The 18,898-nt window shown below is 37.9% G+C and overlaps 1 long non-coding RNA gene across 1 annotated transcript in view; it reads right to left on the reverse strand.

Moving 5' to 3' along the window:
• The window catches only part of LOC127539079 (uncharacterized), a 675,724-nt gene extending 666,098 nt beyond the window's left edge, over nt 1-9,626 (reverse strand). The window contains exon 1 of the long non-coding RNA XR_007947825.1: nt 9,471-9,626. This is a non-coding gene — a long non-coding RNA (uncharacterized LOC127539079). The remainder of the gene's footprint in view (nt 1-9,470) is intronic.
• Nucleotides 9,627-18,898: the final 9,272 nt, after the last annotated feature.

An 18,898-nucleotide genomic window follows, 5' to 3' on the forward strand; every position in this document is an offset into this window, starting at 1 on the left:
AAATTATTCTGTCCACTACATGGGAAAAAAAAACTAGTAGACAGAGAAATTTTTTCCTGCTTAACTGACTATTCAAGGTCACCACAGTATAAATAAACAGAACTAGACCTGGCACTTCTGACTGCAGAAGAAAAGCTATGGAAATTTATTTGTGTGAGTTTATCCTTACAGAATATAGAATTTCTTGAGGGCAAGAACTGTCCCATTTTTGTCTTTATATCCCCATTACTGCATCTAGTGATTAGCTCATGGGGGATTTAATAAATACTTACTGATTGATGTAAACAAATATGTCAAGGAAGCATAGAGAAGATAGCTACTTAACAGTCATAAAAGGTTCAAGAATAGAAGAGAGTAATGGTAGACCATAACTCAGAGTTATGACACTAATAAGAGAACAGTTATACTTTCAGCAAAATTAAGACTAGTTAGAGGAGGACATTTAAGGTTAAAACGATGAATTCTAATCTGGACAACAAAATTAGAGAAAGCTACAGGACATCTATGAAGAGATGTGCAGCAGATAACTAACAGTGCAAACTGGAGTTCAAAATACACAAAGAGAGAATATAAATGAAGAAATAATATTTATAGAGATAATAGCTGAAGCCATAGGATCAGATGAGCTAATCAACAAAGAAAGTAACCAGGATTGATAATAGAACCCTGGGGTTATTCTCACTAAAGAGATGGAGTTAGGGGTAGTTGATTAATCAAACTAGACTGAGAATTGATCAGAGAGAGAGAGGAGAAACATAAGAAAAACAAGTGTGATGCAAGATAAGAGGAGTGTATTTCTAAGAATGAAGGTAGAAATCAATGATGATAAGGACTGAGAAAGGGTAATAAAATTTAGGAGTCAAAAGATCATTTTTAACACTGGAGAAAAGAGTATATTTAGGAAACAATTATGCAAAGTGAAAGTCCTGCATAAGCCTTCTTAATCTTGATCAAGTTTAATCAGATGCCGATTTTAAAAAGCATAATAATACAGTGATAAGAGTAAAGGGTTTGGAATAAGAAAGTTCTGGTTTAAATCGTACCTTCATATGACCATGTGCATCTTAATTCAAATTCTTAAAGGCAATTCTCTAAGGCAATAAATAACAGATGGATTGCCAATCTGCATTATGAATGACATCACCAGAGCAGAAGTTTCCTCTGTTATTAGATACAGATTTGACTCACTTCCAACAAAAGACAAAAATGTATGGGGCTGGACTCTGCAATTATGACAGAAATTAGTTCTAAATATTCACATTAATTGCTAAATTAATTTAGCTTGACTTTCCCCAAATTTAATAGTGAAGAAATGGAAATAATGTCAAGCAAAGCAAATGAAGGCTTAACATATTTGTTACTGAACCCGATAATTAATTTTATCAACACAAATTTGTTTGATATCTTCTGTAATTAGAAATCAATTTTTATTTCTAACCAAATGACTCATATTTAGAAAACTAAGTTTATTTTTTAAATGGGTAAATAAACTTTTTTCTTAAATAACTTCAAAATAATTGCTTTTCTTCCAACCACAGGTAGAGTATATCACTATTATATAAGGAGACGATAAACTGTAATAATAACAATGATACATTGTACTTCATGGATAATCTATATTTTTCAAAATGCTTTAACATGTTAACTTTTTTGATTCCTCTGGTACAGATACAATATAATCACTTTTTATACACAAAAAACCTGAAGCAAAGATATGTTATAAATTTGGATCGCATCCAACAAGTTATTTAGAGACAGAACTGAAAAGACTCTACAAGGTGAAAAGCATTTCATGTATATTACAGAGTGTGATAACTTCAGGGAGGAGCCAAGATGAATTCATAGACCAAGATTCATAGATTTAAGAGTTGAAAAGAACCTATAAGGCCATATAATTTAACAGAACTAGACCTGGCACTTCTGACTGCAGAAGAAAAGCTATGGAAATTTATTTGTGTGAGTTTATCCTTACAGAATATAGAATTTCTTGAGGGCAAGAACTGTCCCATTTTTGTCTTTATATCCCCATTACTGCATCTAATGATCAGCTCATGGGGGATTTAATAAATACTTACTGATTGATGTAAACAAATATGTCAAGGAAGCATAGAGAAGATAGCTACTTAACAGTCATAAAAGGTTCAAGAATAGAAGAGAGTAATGGTAGACCATAACTCAGAGTTATGACACTAATAAGAGAACAGTTATACTTTCAGCAAAATTAAGACTAGTTAGAGGAGGACATTTAAGGTTAAAACTATGAATTCTAATCTGGACAACAAAATTAGAGAAAGCTACAGGACATCTATGAAGAGATGTGCAGCAGATAACTAACAGTGCAAACTGGAGTTCAAAATACACAAAGAGAGAATATAAATGAAGAAATAATATTTATAGAGATAATAGCTGAAGCCATAGGATCAGATGAGCTAATCAACAAAGAAAGTAACCAGGATTGATAATAGAACCCTGGGGTTATTCACACTAAAGAGATGGAGTTAGGGGTAGTTGATTAATCAAACTAGACTGAGAATTGATCAGAGAGAGAGAGGAGAAACATAAGAAAAACAAGTGTGATGCAAGATAAGAGGAGTGTATTTCTAAGAATGAAGGTAGAAATCAATGATGATAAGGACTGAGAAAGGGTAATAAAATTTAGGAGTCAAAAGATCATTTTTAACACTGGAGAAAAGAGTATATTTAGGAAACAATTATGCAAAGTGAAAGTCCTGCATAAGCCTTCTTAATCTTGATCAAGTTTAATCAGATGCCGATTTTAAAAAGCATAATAATACAGTGATAAGAGTAAAGGGTTTGGAATAAGAAAGTTCTGGTTTAAATCGTACCTTCATATGACCATGTGCATCTTAATTCAAATTCTTCAAGGCAATAAATAACAGATGGATTGCCAATCTGCATTATGAATGACATCACCAGAGGAGAAGTTTCCTCTGTCAATAGATATAGATTTGACTCACTTCCAACAAAGGACAAAAATGTATGGGGCTGGACTCTACAATTATGACAGAAATTAGTTCTAAATATCTACATTAATTGCTAAATTAATTTAGCTTGACTTTCCCCAAATTTAATAGTGAAGAAATGGAAATAATGTCAAGCAAAGCAAATGAAGGCTTAACATATTTGTTACTGAACCCGATAATTAATTTTATTTTATGTTTCTATTTTAATTGTAATTTATTAACAAATAAATTTTAGATTAAAATAATTATTTTGAATGTTTTGGAAATAACTTATTTTATGATGAAAAATGAAAAAGAATGTTAGTATAGTATTTTTCTAAATTCTTGAAAATTCTGATGGCCATGTAGCGACTATTTTTTCCAAAATATGATTTCCTGCTATGAGTATTAAAACAACTTTTCCCTTACTTTTAATATCTTTTAAAATAGTTGGGTTGCAACCCCATCCATCAAATTAACCCAATTAATTTGAAATGTAACACTTTCAGATGGTATGACTAATTTTTAGGGATGGTCTGCTCAGAAACATTTCAAAAATAAGGAAAAAAAAACCCATGATCTACAGATTTATATCAGGAAAATGATTAAAATTTTGGAAAACAACATAACCTTTGCACATTAAATCTTTACTATTGCTTTAAAAAGTAGTCATTAGCATCCATTTGATATGGAATATGAAGTTTTTATACAATAAAGAAAATACAGGTGCCAGTTTATCACCCCTGAAAACTGCTGATTAAAACAAATTTTCTTTGGAAGTTGTCTGGATCCTGAGTGAAGTGAGTAGAACTGGGAGATCATTGTACGTGGCAACAGCAAGATTATACAATGATCAATCCTGATGGACAAGGTTCTTTTCAACAAGGAGATGATTTAAGCCAGTTGCAATGATTTTGTGATGAAGAGAGCCATCTACACCCAGAGAGAACTGAGGAGACTGAGTGTGGATCACAATATAGTATTTTCATTCTTCTGTTGTTTACTTTCATTTTGTTTTTTCTCTTTTTTCCCCCTTTTCATCTGATTTCCTTTGTGCAGTATGATATTTGTGAAAAAATATATACAAGAATTGCAAATGTTTAATATATATTGGATTATTTGCCATGTACGGAAAGAGACAAGAAGGGGGGGAGAATTGGAACACAAGGTTTTGCAAAGTTGAGGGCAGAAAATTACCTATGCAGAGGCAGTTAGGTGGCTCAGGGGATAGAGCACCAGTGCTGAAGTCAGGAGAACCCGAGTTTAAATGTGACCTCAGACATTAAACATTTCCTAGCTGGGTGACTCTGGGCAAGTCACTTAACCCGAATTGCCTGGGGGAGGGAGAGAGAAGGAGAGAAAGGAGTGGGGAGGGAGAGGGAGAGAGGGAGGGAGGAAGAAAGGAAAGAAAAAAGGAAATTACCTGTGCATGTTTTGAAAATCAAAAGCTTTAATACTAATAAAAAATAAAGTTCTCTGGAATTGGGGATTGCAATTGCATAATTTCACAGTTTTGCTTTGGATGAGTTGGAATTTGAGGAAATAATCACAGGATTCCTTGACTTGAGCCCTTTCTCCTTAACCCTTTACAGAACGGGGGAGGTAGCCAAAAATACAACCCCTACTCTGGATCCTCACCTGTTTAAATGGAATTCCTTTAACATGAATTGCTTCTATCGTTCAAAAGAATGGCTGGCGTTTGCATAATGTTAATAACTAAAAATTTGCTTTTGTTACTTTTCAAGTTTATGGCTGTTTTAAGGCAAGAAGAATCTAAGATTCTTCTACTTAGCAATGCAAGGAACTTTTAAGAGGTTTGTTAGGAATGTGAGTTTTCTGAAAATGAATTCTTTGACCAAGGTCTCCATCACTCTGCAGCAAAATTATTTAATATTTATTGAAGTGAAGACTTCTAGACCAGATGTGGAGGCTGTTTCCCCTTCAGCCCAGATGAGCATAAGGCCAATATTGCCAGCCTTCCACCCCTCACTTCTATCCGCTGTATTAGTTTTTCCTTTCATGTCCTATTTTTATGAGGCAATTGCTGTGTTTTTGTACCTTCTACTACCCAGTTTTGTTCGATAGAATCAGCCCATCACGCACAGGTCAGTCACAATCTTTCTTTCAAACTACCTTAGTAATGATAACAGTTTTAAGAATACTACCAGTAAAATGAGCAGAACCAGGAGAACATTATACACTTCGACAACGATATTGTATGAGGATGTATTCTGATGGAAGTGGATGTCTTTGACAAAGAGACCTAACTCAGTTTCAATTGATCAATGACGGAAAGAAGCGGCTACATCCAAAGAAAGAACACTGGGAAATGAATGTAAACTGCTTGCATTTTTGTTTTTCTTCCCGGGGTTATTTTTACCTTCTGAATCCAATTCTCCCTGTGCAACAAGAGAACTGTTCGGTTCTGCAAACATATATTGTATCTAGGAAATACTGCAACATATCTAACATATATAGGACTGCTTGCCATCTAGGAGAGGGGGTGGAGGGAGAGAGGGGAAAAAAACTTGAAACAGTCTAGGCAGTCTGGCAAAGAAGGAGGGAAAGTCCCATACTAACAGGAGATGCTAACGCTTTTTCCTCGAATGCAACTGACATGGGCCGACTACACAAGCGCACACCAACACTCTGCCATTAAAGCCAACCACCCAATCAACATATACCAATTACACAATAATGCTTCCATCAACTGTAACAATACCCCAATGACACTTTGGCAACATGCAGATTATCTCACAACGACTCGCAAACACATGGCCATCAAATCCAAGGCATCACCACTTGCCCTCGGGCAGCTTCCCCACTGATGAGCCAAACTATCATTGCTGCTGCTGCTACTTCTGCATGGTGTTGAGAGAGTACAACAAGAAATGATAAGCCGCATACTGTCAGAAAAACCTGGGAAGACGTACGCTAAGTTAGCAGAACGAGGAGAATAGTGAAGGCGGTGATGGCAAGATTGCAGAGTGAAGAACTGTGAAAGACTTAGCTATTTTGACAACTCTGAAGGACTCATCGTGAAAAAGGCTCTGCACAAATTAGGCATGGACCCATACTTAACACCATATACCAAGATAAGATCAAAATGGGTCTATGACCTAGGCATAAAGAACGAGATTATAAATAAATTAGAGGAACATAGAATAGTTTATCTCTCAGACTTGTGGAGGAGAAAGAAAAACTTGAAACAGTCTAGGCAGTCTGGCAAAGAAGGAGGGAAAGTCCCATACTAACAGGAGATGCTAACGCTTTTTCCTCGAATGCAACTGACATGGGCCGACTACACAAGGGCACACCAACACTCTGCCATTAAAGCCAACCACCCAATCAACATATACCAATTACACAATAATGCTTCCATCAATTGTAACAATACGCCAATGACACTTTGGCAACATGGAGATTATCTCACAAGTACTCGCAAACACTTTGCCACCAAATCCAAGGCATCACAACTTGCCCTCGGGCAGCTTCCCCACTGATGAGCCAAACTATCATTGCTGCTGCTGCTACTTCTGCATGGTGTTGAGAGAGTACAACAAGAAATGATAAGCCGCATACTGTCAGAAAAACCTGGGAAGACGTACGCTAAGTTAGCAGAACGAAGAGAATAGTGAAGGCGGTGATGGCAAGATTGCAGAGTGAAGAACTGTGAAAGACTTAGCTATTTTGACAACTCTGAAGGACTCATCGTGAAAAAGGCTCTGCACAAATTAGGCATGGACCCATACTTAACACCATATACCAAGATAAGATCAAAATGGGTCTATGACCTAGGCATAAAGAACGAGATTATAAATAAATTAGAGGAACATAGAATAGTTTATCTCTCAGACTTGTGGAGGAGAAAGAAATTTGTGACCAAAGATGAACTAGAGACCATTACTGATCACAAAATAGAAAATTTCGATTACATCAAATTAAAAAGCCTTTGTACAAATAAAACTAATGCAAACAAGGTTAGAAGGGAAGCAACAAACTGGGAAAACATTTTCACAGTTAAAGGTTCTGATAAAGGCCCCATTTCCAAAATATATAGAGAACTGACTCAAATTTATAAGAAATCAAGCCATTCTCCAATTGATAAATGGTCAAAGGATATGAACAGACAATTTTCAGAGGATGAGATTGAAACTATTACCACTCATATGAAAGAGTGTTCCAAATCATTATTGATCAGAGAAATGCACATTAAGACAACTCTGAGATACCACTACACACCTGTCAGATTAGCCAAGATGACAGGAAAAAATAATGATGAATGTTGGAGGGGATGCGGGAAAACTGGGACACTAATGCATTGTTGGTGGAGTTGCTCTGATTCTTTGAAAACCATCTGGTTCTTCTGATAATTCTAAATACACATGATGTTAAAGCCTACCCTGAACAATATTGAGCATAGGGTTATGTGAAAAGCTATCTCTAATTTTCTTGAAGAGATCTCTTGACTTTCCCATTCTATTGGTTTCTTCTATATCAGGATATCTCATTTAAGCAATCCTTATTTCTCCTTCATATATTCTGGAACTTTTAAATTCAGCCGGTTATATCTTTGTCTTTCTCCTTTCCCTTTCTGTCTTTCCTCAGTTATTTGCAGAGCCTATAAGACAGTCATTTTCTTTTCCTGCTTTTTTTCCTTTGGAAAGTTTGTTCCCGTTGCTGCTACTACTGCCTAGTTCTTCATGCATGCTATGGGCCAGAGAATCCCAAAGACACCGTGCTGGAGAGATTGTGCTTTTGTGAGCCCCATCTCCCCGCTTTTCTGTGAGCATGTCAGTCTTCATCAAAAAACAGATAATCAACGTATCTTCTAATATCCTCAGAAGGTAAGCTTGTGATGGATCTTAGCAACCTTCAGAAATAATTGTTCTGCCCCAAGGGAACAGTGGAATCCTTAGCTTTGGAGAGGGGAGAAGAAAAACTTGAAACAGTCTAGGCAGTCTGGCAAAGAAGGAGGGAAAGTCCCATACTAACAGGAGATGCTAACGCTTTTTCCTCGAATGCAACTGACATGGGCCGACTACACAAGGGCACACCAACACTCTGCCATTAAAGCCAACCACCCAATCAACATATACCAATTACACAATAATGCTTCCATCAATTGTAACAATACGCCAATGACACTTTGGCAACATGGAGATTATCTCACAAGTACTCGCAAACACTTTGCCACCAAATCCAAGGCATCACAACTTGCCCTCGGGCAGCTTCCCCACTGATGAGCCAAACTATCATTGCTGCTGCTGCTGCTGCTACTTCTGCATGGTGTTGAGAAAGTATAACAAGAAATGATAAGCCGCATACTGTCAGAAAAACCTGGGAAGACGTACACTAAGTTAGCAGAACGAAGAGAATAGTGAAGGCGGTGATGGCAAGATTGCAGAGTGAAGAACTGTGAAAGACTTAGCTATTTTGACAACTCTGAAGGACTCATCGTGAAAAAGGCTCTGCACAAATTAGGCATGGACCCATACTTAACACCATATACCAAGATAAGATCAAAATGGGTCTATGACCTAGGCATAAAGAACGAGATTATAAATAAATTAGAGGAACATAGAATAGTTTATCTCTCAGACTTGTGGAGGAGAAAGAAATTTGTGACCAAAGATGAACTAGAGACCATTACTGATCACAAAATAGAAAATTTCGATTACATCAAATTAAAAAGCCTTTGTACAAATAAAACTAATGCAAACAAGGTTAGAAGGGAAGCAACAAACTGGGAAAACATTTTCACAGTTAAAGGTTCTGATAAAGGCCCCATTTCCAAAATATATAGAGAACTGACTCAAATTTATAAGAAATCAAGCCATTCTCCAATTGATAAATGGTCAAAGGATATGAACAGACAATTTTCAGAGGATGAGATTGAAACTATTACCACTCATATGAAAGAGTGTTCCAAATCATTATTGATCAGAGAAATGCACATTAAGACAACTCTGAGATACCACTACACACCTGTCAGATTAGCCAAGATGACAGGAAAAAATAATGATGAATGTTGGAGGGGATGCGGGAAAACTGGGACACTAATGCATTGTTGGTGGAGTTGTGAACGAATCCAACCATTCTGGAGAGCAATCTGGAATTATGCCCAAAAAATTATCAAATTGTGCATACCCTTTGATCCAGCAGTGTTTCTATTGGGCTTATATCCCAAAGAAATACTAAAGAAGGGAAAGGGACCTGTATGTGCCAAAATGTTTGTAGCAGCCCTGTTTGTAGTGGCTAGAAACTGGAAAATGAATGGATGCCCATCCATTGGAGAATGGCTGGGTAAATTGTGGTATATGGATGTTATGGAATATTATTGTTCTGTAAGAAATGACCAGCAGGATGAATACAGAGAGGACTGGCGAGACTTACAGGAACTGATGCTAAGTGAAATGAGCAGAACCAGGAGATCATTATACACTTCGACAACGATACTGTATGAGGACATATTTTGATGGAAGTGGATTTCTTTGACAAAGAGACCTGAGTTTCAATTGATAAATGACGGACAAAAGCAGCTACACCCAAAGAAAGAACACTGGGAAACGAATGTGAACTATCTGCATTTTTGTTTTTCTTCCCGGGTTATTTATACCTTCTGAATCCAATTCTCCCTATGCAACAAGAGAACTATTCGGTTCTGCACACATATATTGTATCTAGGATATACTGCAACATATCCAACATATAAAGGACTGCTTGCCATCTAGGGGAGGGGGTGGAGGGAGGGAGGGGAAAAAAAATCGGAACAGAAACGAGTGTCAATATAAAGTAATTATTAAATAAAAAATTTAAATAAAAAAAAAAGAAAGAAAAAGGCTCTGCACTTCCAAAAAATAAAAATAAAAACCTGATGGAATCTGGTTAAAGTAAAAGCATATTTTTTATGTGATTTTTCTTTCATTTATTTAATTTGCATGTAATTATGTTTTTCATCACTACAAATTTATAACCTGAATCAAATTGCTTGCCTTTTCAAAGGGTGGAAAGGACAGAGAGGGAAGGAAATAGGGAATCTGTACTTCACAAATTTTAAAAGGTGAAGATCAAAAAATGGTTTTACATGTAATGAGAGAAATAAAACATTTAAAAATGATATCTACCTTCTAGATTTGTTTTGAGGAAAAAATGAATAAACATCTGTAAAGTACATTGCAAAACTTAAAAAGCTTTAGAAATAGTAGGTATTAGTAAAGAACCAGAATAGAGAGGCATCATTAAGCTAATAAAAGGCAATGGATTATGTGCATTAGAAGTAGAAAGAGATAACAAAATAGTGGAAAGAAAGGAACCAAAAGGTGGTAGAAAGAAAAAAAAAAAACAAATTCAGATATGAACCAAACTAGTGAAATTGTTCTCATTTCAAAGAATCATGTATGGCAACAATAGAAAACTAAAAGCTATAATCTTATGGTTTTCAGATGAAGTGCACACAAGATCTGTCAGATACTTGCTATCCTTCACAAGTTATCCTTGAATGACTAGCAGGTGAAGGCCCTTTGTAAAGCAACAGAGTTTGCCTTTGGAGGTGAGGAACACTCCTTCCTCTTCTTTCAGAGCCCTTATTTTGTCTTCCTTTTTAGCAGACTAGCTCCCAGACAGTTGTTATGGTACGTAGATAAATGAGAAAGAATTCATCAATTCGTCTTTAGAAAAATGTTAGTTTAAAGGCTCCTGACATATTTTTACTTTCCAGACTCCCTCAGCTGACTCCTACTGTGAACTGAGGACTTCTTGTTGCTAGAACCTGAGCAATCTTGAAACCCTCCGGAGCTGCCTTCAATTCTCTTCAAGCTCCGGCATCAGATTTTTTCATCTATCATTTCTTTTTCCTAATTCTCATAAATTACAGGAGAGCCTCCAAATATCAATGGAATCATGAAAAATCACATTCCATTCCAAAAGTACTTCCCTAAATTTTCCTATTCAATCAACCATTCTTTAAAAAAACATACGCCATCTGGACATGTTTATGATTTCCTTTCTTTTGAAGTTTTACCCAAAGTTAAAGTTACTTACAATTGAACTGATCATGCTGGTCCCTGGGGAGATTCACCATGAGCATCCATCAGTTTCGTACTGGAAACTGTGAGCCTATACATTCATTTATCTAGTTTTTAATAAATTAAAGATCTTTCCCTGCCTATTCAAAATATGAAACTGGTCCCAAATAAGTGAGGTGCCATCTTACATCATTCACAAAGAGATTTGAATCTATTTTAGTCTTATACCACAAGGTTTAATTTGTCCAAATCTCATTCGTTTGAAAGCTACTTACATATATATATATATATACATATATGTATATATGTATGTATATCTGGTATATTTTAAAATAAATTCCTTTTGTTCCTCTTTAGCTATGAATCATCACTTTTAATAGTCACAACATCTTACAGCATTTAATAATTGACTTCAGTCTTTTTTTTTTTAACAGAAATGATTTCTGCCCTTTTCATCCCCAGATTGAAGTGTATCTTCCCCTCTGAATGAGTTTCTAACTAACATATGAAAGCCCCTGAGTCAGACCTCTGGTCTGTATCCACAGAAGGAGAACCTGAAAGTTGGAATGACTAAGCATCATCAACAACACTGCTCTCACCCAAGACTCCCTATTGTTCATGATTTAGGACAAATAAGTTACAGCTTCAAAAACTCATTTTTTAATGAATTCTTTATGGAAACCACTAAGCTCCTGGAAGGGTCGGCTCAAGAACCACCTGTATCAAGGCCTTTCTGGATTTTCCCTGGGTGTGACGGCCCTCTCTCCCTGTCACCACAGACTCCAGAAAGTTTTCAGACACCAGTACCTCAGTACAAAAAAACATGGGAGCCACAGCCGGAAAATAAAGTAAGCGGCCAGCTTTACTGAGTCTTGCTCTGATTTTCTAAAAAGTCAACGAAATGACTGTGTTCCTTACACAGCACGAATAACCCTGACTGATTCTTCCCCCGCTCTGTGTGCGCTCACCTGGGGAGAAGTCGAAGTCCTCCGAAGGTGGTAAGGTCGCCTACCCGCTCGGCCCTTCAGTTCCTAAACTGCAGGAACAGCGCCCACAAGCAGGGGAAACTTGAGCAGCGGGGTCGGGGCGGGATGGACCAGCCCATGGTCAGTGAGTGACTCCTCCCCTCTCAAAAGTCTCTGAGCTTCCTGGGGCTTCCTTCCAGCTACAGAATCACCGCCGTCCCGGCATTTAGGGTTAGAGTCGGGAGGTATTTAGGGTTAGGGTTAGTGTTAGGGTTAGAGTCGGGAGTCGGGAGTCGGGAGGTATTTAAGGTTGGATGGAATCGCATTTGAGGGTTAGGGTTAAAGTAGGGAAGCATTTAGCGTTAGGGTTCTCCCTCCCCCATAAGTCACTTAGGGAACTTGGGGAGACTGGCCCCCACTCCCCCACCTCCACCACTGCAGCAGCGGCGCGCTCGCCCCAGCCCGGCCCACTCGGAGCCAGAGTCGAGGCTAAAAATGATACCCTTACCTCTTTCTCTTTACACTTTAAATTTTAAAACCTTCCTCTGGCTCCAATCCTACGCACGCTGCCCACCCCGGCCGCCTGTACTGAGGCCCCAAGAGATGGAGTAGGTTCTCTGTAAATAAAAAGCTTTAAAAAAAATTATCTTCTGGAAGCAGTGTTGCAAGAAATAAACCTTTGGACCCAGAGTGGGATGAAGGTAAAAGGCTTGTTTTATTCCCCACCTGTAAGAGCCGGTGTTTCCTGTTATAGAAAAGGCGCACATTAGGAGAGAGGAGGATCAAGCACTCTGTCCTTCCTGGCCACAAGGTCCCTCCCATCCATCCCTTGTGGCTGCTCCAGGACATACACCTTCCTGCTTCATCTCACCGATACTTACCCCTATATATGTGCCCCCTTCCACCACATCTATCACATGGCCATGAAGATGAGCTTAAGCTCCTCCTGAGGAGGAGAAGTTAATATTGATAAAGAAATTAAGCATGTGACCCACAGCTAAGCTACAACCTTTCCCCTACTTTTCTGTCTCCAGGAGCCCCAGCCACTTTAGTCAGGTTTTCATTCTAAATTCGAGTTCTAAGAGCTACAAAAGGCTGCTCTCATTTGCACATTTCTGGTCTCACACCTCAGTGTACAGTGTACAGTGACAACCAGAAGCAACTAGGATAGCAAAGGGATGGCCAAGAGAGTTCAAACCCAGCCTCCGACCTATGGGGGAGCATGGGCAAGTCACTTAGTCACATAATCCATTTGCTTCAGTTGCCTCAGTTGTAAAAATAGCATCTACCTCCCAGGATAGTCCTGAGGATCAAATAAGATAATAATTGTAAAGTGCTTTGCACACATGAATCACGATTTATAGTTATTATTGTTATTGGACAGTAGGTGGAACAGCAAATAGAGGCCTCTGGATAGCGGGAAAACAGTACTGAGCATTAGGTTCGGAAGAGAGAAGAATCATGTTCATCAGCCCAAATCTGACCTCAGACACTCACTAGCTGGGTTACTTTGGATAAGTCACTTAATCCCATTTCCTCCTCTGTGAAATGAGCCAGAGAAGGAAACAGCCAGTGGCTCTGGTATCTTTGCCAAGAAAACCCCAATTGGGTCATAATTTCACTAAAACACTTGAACAAGATTCTGATTGTTAGAGTGGAACAAATACTGGCTTTGGGACCAGAGGACCTGAATCTGGATCCTAACTCTGCAGCCTGTTATCTTGGGTAAATTCAATTAACCTTTTTGGGTCTATGGTTTCTCATCTATAAAGTGAGGAGGAAGGTAAAATAGATGATCTCAAAGCAAATAGTCTCCTAACTTGTTTTGATCCCATTCACATCTATCAGTAAAACATTTTTCAACCTCTAGTGTGTGTGCTTATTTTTAAATTATATATGTATGTATTTACGTGTGTGTGCATGTATGCATCCCTCTTAAGAATAGTACCTATTGCAAAGCTTACTTCAAATTTGAAATCCTGAAGGGCGGAGATCAACATGGAAATGATAATATTTGATGTTGGTCAGGGAGGAATCATGGGGGATCCTGAACCAGGCACTGACATGGGCAGCTTGGCACTTTGGGGATCTCATTGCAGTTTCAGGATACAGAGAATGGAATGGAGGGGAGAGCCTGTGGCAAAAAGACCAAGCAGCCCACTGCTTCAAAGGTCCAGAAGGAGGGCTGGGGGTACTACAGCAGCTACCTGAGCATCAAGGTGACAAAGGAAAGATGTAGGGAGAACAGAGAATTGGCAATTGATTGGAAATATCAGCTGGGAGTAGAAAGGGTTAAAACTCTGAATAGGTGCACCTGAATCAAACAATAGCCACTTAAGGCTAATTACCAATTAGACAATAACTCTATTAGCATGTTTGGAATTTCTCTTCTCGAAGTTGATACTTGCTCTATGCTTGGGGTTAAGAGTATTGTAGGGAAGGATTAGGGGGTAGAGTGAGAGAGGTGAGAGAACTTCACTTGGCTTCAGGAGTAGGAGGAGAAAAGGTTCACAGGACAAAAGAGTCAATAACTTTAATAATCTAGTGTTTGACAAACCCAAAGACCCCAGCTTTTGGAATACAAATTCACTGTTTGACAAAAACTGCTGGGAAAATTGGAAATTAGTATGGCAGAAACTAGGCATTGACCCACACTTAACACCCTACACCAACATAAGGTCAAAATGCGTTCATGATCGAGTCATAAAGAATGAGATTATAAATAAATTAGAGGAACATAGGATAGTTTACCTCTCAGACCTGTGAAAGAGGAAAGAATTTATGACCAAAGAACTAGAGATCATTACTGATCACAAAATAGAAAATGTTGATTATATCAAATTAAAAAAACTTTTTAACTAACAAAACTAATGCAAACAAGATTAGAAGGGAAGCAATAAACTGGGAAAATATTTTTACAATCAAAGGTTCTGACAAAGGCCTCTTTTCCAAAATATGTAGAGAATTGACTCTATTTTTTAAGAAATCAAGCCATTCTCCAATTGATAAATGGTCCAAGGATATGAACAGACAATTCTCAGATTGTAATGCCGGAGAAACTGAGGCAGGAGAGAGATTAGAGAGTTTTTAATATTTTATTAATTGGAGAGCATAATTGACTGGAGAGCTCATCTCAAATTATCCAGTCAGACAGAGATAAAGATATACTGGGACCAAGGGATCCATGTTGGTCCCAGGACTGAAGGAGACTGTCATCTCAAAGAATCCAGCGTCCAGCGTCCAGCGTCCAGCATCCAGCTATGAATGGGAGAATCTCAAACCCTTAAATATCTTTTAGAAACAAAGAAGAAGGAAAAGGCACAAAAACTTCTGTCAGGAGAGGGGAGGCCATAAATCCTAAAACCAGAGATAGGACGTCTGAATACACGGAAATAAAGATGTCATTGAGGTATCTTGGAATATTTTAGAGAGATATTATAAATTCTTGAGGACAAAAAAGAGTCAAGAGGTCTACTGTCTTGTTTATCTTGCTTGCATTAACAATTTATAACCCCAGAGCAAATGGTCCCCAGTCTTAATGGACCAGAGGGGGTATTTTACAGTTTAGGGGATTGAGACAGAACAGTTAAGGAAACTGAGACAAGGGAAACTAATGCAGGGAAACTGAGTCAGGACAGTTAAAGAGAACTGTGGCATAACAAGATGATGAAATTGAAACTATTTAGCCATATAAAAAGATGCTCCAAATCATTATTGATCAGAGAAATGCAAATTAAAACAACTCTGAGATACCACTACACGCCTGTCAGATTGGCTAGAATGACAGGGAAAGATAATGCGGAATGTTGGAGGGGATGTGGGAAAACAGGGACACTGATACATTGATGGTGGAATTGTGAACACATCCGGCCACTCTGGAGAGCAATTTGGAACTATGCTCAAAAAGTTATCCAACTGTGCATCCCCTTTGATCCAGCAGTGTTATTACTGGGCTTATACCCCAAAGAGATACTAAAGAAGGGAAAGGGACCCACATGTGCAAGAATGTTTGTGGCAGCCCTGTTTGTAGTGGTCAGAAACTGGAAACTGAGTGGATGCCCATCCATTGGAGAATGGCTGAATAAATTGTGCTATATGAATATTATGGAACATTATTGTTCTGTAAGAAATGACCCAGCAAGATGATTTCAGAAAGACCTGGAGAGACTTACACGAGCTGATGCTGAGTGAAATAAGCCCAGCGAAAGAACTCTGGGAGATGACTAAGAACCATTACATTTTTGATTTCCTTCATAGGCTAATTGTACAATATTTCAGAATCCGATTCTTTTTGTACAGCAAAATAACGCTTTGGTCATATATACTTATTGTGTATCTAATTTATACTTTAATATATTTAACATCTACTGGTCATCCTGCCCTCGGGGGAAGTAGATGGGGGGAAGGAGGGGAAAAATTAGAACAAAAGGTTTGGCAATTGTCAATGCTGTAAAATTACCCATGCATATAACTTGTAAATAAAAAGCTATAATAAATTTAAAAAGGAAGTCAGTCCCCCACATTGGAAATTACTAAATGGTTGTGAAATTTACTTTCCATCCCTCATTCACATGAGCCAGTGACCTTAAGAAGTCATCACAAGTAGCAAGACATTGAGACCCTAAGAAAGAAAGAAAAAAAAAAAAAACAACAACAATTTTTAGCCTTTTAACAAGTCTTCCTAGTGGAGAGTTTCTATAGATTTTTGACTTGCCACAAATACAAAAATGAAAACACTGGCTAACAGCACAGAAAATGACAATTTCCTGAATGTAAACTGTTTGCATTTTTGTTTTTCTTCCCAGGTTATTTTTACCCTCTGAATCCACTTCTTCCTATGCAACAAGAGAACTGTTCGGTTCTGCACATATATATTCTAGCTAGGTTATACTATAACATTGAACATATATAAGACTGCCTGCCATCTAGGGGAGAGGGTGGAGGGAGGGAAGGGAAAAGTTGGAACAGAAGTGAGTGCAAGGGATATTGTTGTAAAAAAAATTATCCAGTCATATATTCTGTCAATAAAAAGTTACAATTAAAAAAAAAAGAAAATGACAATTTCCTAGCTACATTCTGAAAAATATATTTCCATAATGAGGCAGATGTCTTGAAAAATGTCTAGGGGACTCTGGAAATCGAATGCACATCAAAACATACCACTTCCACTTCTTTGTTGTTTTTTTCTTCCTCAGGTTTTCCCCTTTTATTCTGATTTTCCTTTTACAACATAGGATTTAAAATACGTTTTAAATGACTGTACGCATATAAGTCATATCAGATTATTTCCTATCTTGGGGAGAGGAGAAGTAAGGGGAGAAAATTGGTACTCAAAATTTTACAAAAATGAATGTTGAAAACTCTCTTTTCATGTAATTGGAAGAAATAAAGTGCTGTTCAATGAATGTAGTGTTCTGGTTGGTTTTCTGGAGGTCTCGGAGCAGCCTTCGTTTCAGCAGATTAATCACCACAAGAATAGCCAGATGTTAAAGTCCAAATTCTTTATTGTCTCCTTGCCTGGGACTCGGCTAGTTTTCCGGAGGCCCTTCAGACCCGCCTTGATCTCAGTGGGGGAAGCAGGAGAACAGGCCAGCCACCAAGGTGGTGTAAGATGGAGTGAATCTATCTGGCTGAGTTTGTCCCAGTTTATATGCTCATCATCATAGGTATGAACCTTGTAGAAGAGGTGTCAATCTTGTGGAACTATATTAAGTACTAAGTGTACTGAACTAGAGATCTATTAATCACCATGCTAAACTCAATACTCATTGTCTTTATCAATTCCACTGAGTAAGCGTCTTGTAAGAATCCTTGAAGTTTCAAGTAGAGTTCTGGCCCATGAATGAAAAAATAAAGGTGAAAAAAAAATGACAGTGGGTAGGGGATCCATGGTGGGTAGGGATCAGACAGCCTCGTATTTGATAAACAGATGATCAAATCCCACTCATCCTTGAAGCAAGATCTTTACACTATCGTTTCCCCAAGTGTGGGTTAGCTAAATTCTAAGTTCTAAGGCATGGTTTTGTAAAATATTGCGATAATCACATTAGTTTTTCTTTAACGAAAGACTTTCAAAACATGATTCAGAGAATGGATTCAGGGGTTTAATATGATTATCAAGGATTAAGAATTCCTGGATTAGACTAGAATTTTCAAAAAAGCAAAGCCCAATCAATCACACTGTTCTCATTAAACAATATCTTGATAGTGATAATTATGATTTATTATGTTTAGGCAAAGCAAAACTAGGTACTACTGATAAGTTAAAATAAATGTTTATAAAATGTTCTTAATTTCATCATGTCTTTCTTTTTATATTTTACACTTCTGGATACATTTTATAACAGATCTAATTCATGAGTACTGGTACAACCCATACACCTGGCACTAAAAGAAGGGCATGGGGGCAGCTAGGTGGTGCAGTGGATAGAACACCGGTCCTTAAGTCAGGAGGACCTGAATTCAAATCTGACCTCAGACACTTAACACTTCCTAGCTGTGGGACCCTGGGCAAGTCACTTAACCCCATTTGTCTCAGGGAAAAAAAGAGGAACAACAATTTAGGGGCTGGGATTCCTATGCTATCAAGTGGAATGATATGTATGATGCTTTGGGTCTTACCTGTTTCTCAGCACTTCTATCCATTTCCTTTTTTTCTCCCCACCAAGAGCTCCCTTCTAGCAATGATCATATTCATCAGTCGTGAAAAAGTCATAGTTAATTCTGAGGACAGAATGAAGCATAAGGATCTAATTAGGTGGTATCCGTGGGTATCTGTTTCACTGGGTGGTCCTTTTCCAGAAGAAGTGGATAGCCCAGTGTTGACAATGGGTTCGGATGTTCTTCCCATGGTTCTTACACTGATTACTGAGAACATGGGACAAAAACTACGACTGACGAACACCCTTTAGCTACAGCTCTCCTTTAGGTACCTAATCCCTTC

Source organism: Antechinus flavipes, chromosome 5 (genome assembly GCF_016432865.1).
Source record: "Antechinus flavipes isolate AdamAnt ecotype Samford, QLD, Australia chromosome 5, AdamAnt_v2, whole genome shotgun sequence".
Lineage (NCBI taxonomy): Eukaryota > Metazoa > Chordata > Mammalia > Dasyuromorphia > Dasyuridae > Antechinus > Antechinus flavipes.